Genomic DNA, 4,760 nt, shown 5'->3' on the forward strand with positions numbered 1-4,760 from the left:
AGAATAGCTTGACAAGGAGTCTTAAAACAACTTTGCTAGGCCAGGAGCCGTGGCTCACGTCTGTAATCCCAGTACTTTGGGAGGCCGCATCACGAGGTCATGAGTTCGAGACCAGACTGGCCAATATAGTGAAACCCTGTCTTTACACACACACTATATATACTATGTATATATAATGTATATGTGCTTGTGTGTGTGTGTATATATATGTGTGTATATATATATATATTATGAATATATTAACCTGTGGTCCCAGTTACTCTGCCGAGGCAGAGAATCGGTTGAACCCGGGAGGAGGAGGAGGCTGCAGAGAGCTGAGATTGTTCCACTGCACTCCAGTCTGGGAGACAGCGTGAGAATCTGTCTCAAAAGAAACAAAAACAATTTTGCTAAGGCTATCTAACCACCATATGCTGTGTGGAAAAGACCATCCCTTTTCCCTGAAATGTACCCTGCTTAGACATTTTGTTCTATAAGCTCTTAGTACGTTTGGGACACTTGATGAGTGGGGGAAGTGGAATCTTGTTTAGGACTGGACCTTCAAAGCCAATGGAAGAGGAAGGAAAATGCACGTTCAAGAGCGCAAACCCTCCCCCTTTCCTCATATTCCGTAATGACTGTTTTGAGTCCTAAACAAACATTTCCTATCAATTTTCGCGGGGAGTAGGGCCAGGGCAATCTCGACACTAAGGGACGGGGACACAGACAAATCTGTTCCAGGACAGTGGCGGAAGTGCCATAAAATGAGGCGTCCATCTGCCACCCACAAAGCAAGTCTCTCTGTTTCCCAAAGTGTTCACAGGCTCACCACGCTTCCTGAATGTCAGTGCGAGTTAGCAACCAGAACTCTGATCTGAGTGTGATCTCGGACGCTTGTTCCTCTGCGCGCTGGGTAGGGGAAAATTTACACCAAGCGCGCTTAGGTGGGCTAAAGGGCTAATCTGTTTACTTCTGAACTTGCTAGCGTCTTTCTCCTGGGAGCTAGGCGAAGCCGCCTATTAGCCCCCGCAGAGTTTGGGAGCGACGCGCAAGTGGAATTGGAGCTGCCACCTCACTTTCCACGATCGAACCCGGTGTAAGGTGGCGGAAGGGGAATGGGTAGGCACGTTCAGAAGTCGCGCTTTGCGTTCCCACCCAGACACCAGCGAAGCGCGGAGCGGATGGGTTCACAGCGTAGGCCACTTTGAGAACTCTGCGTGACATTTGGGAGTTCTCTTGTCTGGCTGAGAGGCAAGAAGCCGAGGCACCACACCGCCCCCTTCTCTGACTGGATCTCTCCTCACCGTCCAGCCTGAACCCACTCAGGTAGTCGGACGCGGGCCAGGGAGTCTCCACCTCCTCTCCAGCGGCAGCCATTCGGAGCGCTTCGGCGCAGAGGGGGTGGGGCCCATTGGCTGTGGGGCGCTGCCAGTCTCCGGAGGGGGTGTGGTGGGGGTGGGGTCTGGGGCCGCAGCGGGTCGGGGCTGCTCACTGTTTGCTGGGTGGTGGGTGAGCTTGAGCGTGAGCCGGCTGCTGAAGACTTGCCAACAGTTCCGAGTCAGCGAGAGCGCGCCAGAGAGAGCGCGCCAGAGAGAGCGAGAGTGAGGGAGTGAGTGCGAGGGGATCTAGAGGAGCCAGGGCGAGAAAGCGAGGGCCCGAGGACCCACGATTGAGACAGAGTGACCATGGCTGTCTCCGCATCTCCAGTGATCTCTGCAACTTCCAGCGGCTCCGGCGTCCCGGGGGGCTTATTCCGGGCCGAACCCCTGTACTCGACTCCCGGGGAGCCCCCTCGTCTCACTCCTAATATGATCAATAGTTTCATGGTTAATAACCATAGCAGCAGTGCCGGAGGTGGCGGGGTCGGTAGTGGCGGCGGCGGCAGCGGCAACACCAACACCAACGAGTGCCGCATGGTCGATATGCACGGGATGAAGGTGGCTTCGTTCCTGATGGACGGCCAGGAACTGATCTGCCTGCCGCAAGTCTTTGATCTTTTTCTCAAGCACCTGGTGGGAGGCTTGCACACTGTGTACACCAAGCTGAAGAGACTGGATATATCCCCCGTGGTGTGTACTGTCGAGCAGGTCCGGATCCTCCGCGGGCTGGGGGCCATCCAGCCCGGGGTAAACCGCTGCAAACTCATCACCAGGAAAGACTTCGAAACTTTGTTCACCGATTGCACCAATGCCAGGTGAGACACTCGTTTCTTGGCTCTCCCGCTTCTCTTACCCCTTTGGCCTCTTCTGCATGCCTCACCACCCTCATCCAACTTTGTTTGTAGAGTGAGTCTTAACTAGTTTGCCTCTATTCTTCACGCTGTAAGTCGGTGGGGAAAGAGGACTAGAAGGTTTCATTAATGCTGATGCCTTCTAGTCCGCGCTCAGTGCAAGGGCTTTGGTCTAAAAACGTCCCGCACAAACTTGAGTTTGCAGTCCTCTATTGAAACTTTCCAGCCTTTTGCCCATATCTTGCATGGCTTTTGGCTGCTTGTGGTTATTTGTTAATTTCTCTATTTGGTTTTCTTTCCTGCTCTTTTGTGGCCGCACGGGTCGGATAGGTTTTCTTCTGAACACGGATACCAAGGGCTTTCTCCGGGGGCTGGCTGAGCTGTAAACTGGGCTCCTAAGCTAGCAAGCCAGAATACAGCATTTGGGGCATGCAGGGGGTGGGAAGTCTAGAATCCATCCCAGAAGGTGATTCGATCCCCATCCCGTGTGTTTGTTGTGAGAACGTGTGGGGTGTGTGGTGTTGTCTGTGGTGGTGTTGATGTGTGTGTGTGTGTGCAAGTGCGCGTGAGAACGTATGCCCATGCTTGCTGCGCAAAGCTCCCCAGTACACGATACAGGAAAGTCGATGGATACTATTTTTACAAAAGGACAACGACAAATATCACTTTCCTGGGATCGTCCGTTTTGGGTTATCTGCAGAGGGCAATGTGGGGCATGAATCACTGTGGCTGGGACTGGATTGGATGTTGGTGTACAAGTTGGCAGATTTTCTAGAGAGGATGCTCTCAGCTCTTCCAGGTGAACAGTTGGGAGGATACTATTCCCTTAAAGACAGGATTCTTTAAATGATGATGGTCAACTTCCCTGGTTGTAAGTGTACCTCCTTCATATCACAATTTAGAAGTACACTAGTGAATAAATGTCCATTTGCATATGAGAAGCAAATTGTGTTCAGTGTTTCTGAGTTTAAAAAGAAAAAAAGAATACTCAAGATTATCTGACTTTTTAAACACCTGTGAATTAGTCTTCTAGTGTTTATTCCATCTCCAGTTTAGTACCATCTCAGGAAAGCACAGATTTGGCACAAAAATCACCATCACGTGGTTAAAAGGAGCAAAAGGTTTTGTTGTAAAACAGCACTACTGCTTATTATTTTGCAAAAAAAAAAAAAAAAACCTTTCTCAAAAATGAACTTTAAATCATAACATCTCTGGGTCTATGAACTGAAACTGTAACAGTTTACCACATCTGTTGTAAAAGCCCTATACTTGAATGATACTGACAACTTGTAGGCAAACTGTTGCTTACTGCTACAATAAGATAATGCTACAGAACTTACAAGGGAACCTTTTTCCTTCTTTTTTTTTTTCTTCCATTGAGCAGTGTTTTTCTGTGTTCAAGCAATTAAACAGAAAACTGTTTATGTGAGAACTCCTACCTGATTCATATTTAGGGCTTACAAAACCGGTTTATTATATCAGCTTTTCTTAAGGAAGATAGATGGCCTTAAAACACAAAGGATAATGGCTCCCTCAATAAAACAGGCAATTATGGATTGTAAGAGTAAAAAGACAATTTTATTTTGACTACAAAGCATTTTTATTAGTACACAAACTAAAAAGATTACAAGGGACTTCAGACAGTGGCCATCTAATTCATTTGTTGCCATCCAAAACACTCAAACATTTAAATAATTGCAGACATGAAAACCTATTCTCTTATTAACTCTCTCTCTTTATCAGTCTCTCATCTCCCCATCCCTGTTCTTTCTCTCTTCCCCCTCTCCCCTCTCTTACAAATGCCCATTCTTAAAGTGGAACAGTTATTACACTTAGGAAATTCTTCCTTCCTCAATTAATTTGCACATTCTTGAGAAAAACCTATGACTACAATTTTCAAATAAATAGATTAGTATTTTAATATGATTTTGATACTTTTCTCTATAAATGGAAACTTTTCCTAATTTTTATTAGAGCTACTTATTAAAAAAAAAAATCCAGAGGCCGGTGATCTTATAATATTTTTGGACCCTGTTATACCATGTATGTTTAAGTTATTATTTTTATCTAATTAACTTTTATTTACTCCTTATCACAGCAATAGTAACTTTACGTGTGTGTGAATTGCTTGTGTGTATGTGTGTGTATAAAGGTGATAGATAAATATTAAATATGTAGGAAGAAATATATCTGTGATGTGATTCATGTGCCTTCTATTGCATTTTCTTTTCTCTATGGATATTTTGTTTGTTATATTCATATTTTAAAACTGTGTTACAAGTATTGCAATTTTCTTAATTGTAAAAATTTATGAAGTATATTCTATGAATGCAATCCATTAGTGAAGATGAGGAAAAATACTAGAAACACACTTAAATTGCAATTTTAGATAGAAGAAAACCACAATTTCTGGGAAAAATCTAATTAATGATAAAATGATATCAACAAATTTTACTGATCCAAAGTGCCCTCCTAACCACATTATTAAAATTACAAAATGTAATAATGCATTTAATAAATGCTGTATGGCTTTAGGTGAGATTATTTACAG

At 45.0% G+C, this 4,760-nt stretch overlaps 1 pseudogene across 1 annotated transcript; it reads left to right on the forward strand.

The window, feature by feature from the left end:
* The first annotated feature begins 800 nt into the window (after positions 1-800).
* Positions 801-4,200, forward strand: LOC144338482 (dachshund homolog 2 pseudogene; annotated as a pseudogene). Its single transcript, XR_013412697.1, has one exon. The product of XR_013412697.1 is annotated as a dachshund homolog 2 pseudogene (transcript).
* The last annotated feature ends 560 nt before the right edge of the window (positions 4,201-4,760 follow it).

Source organism: Macaca mulatta, chromosome X (genome assembly GCF_049350105.2).
Source record: "Macaca mulatta isolate MMU2019108-1 chromosome X, T2T-MMU8v2.0, whole genome shotgun sequence".
NCBI classification, from domain to species: Eukaryota; Metazoa; Chordata; class Mammalia; order Primates; family Cercopithecidae; genus Macaca; species Macaca mulatta.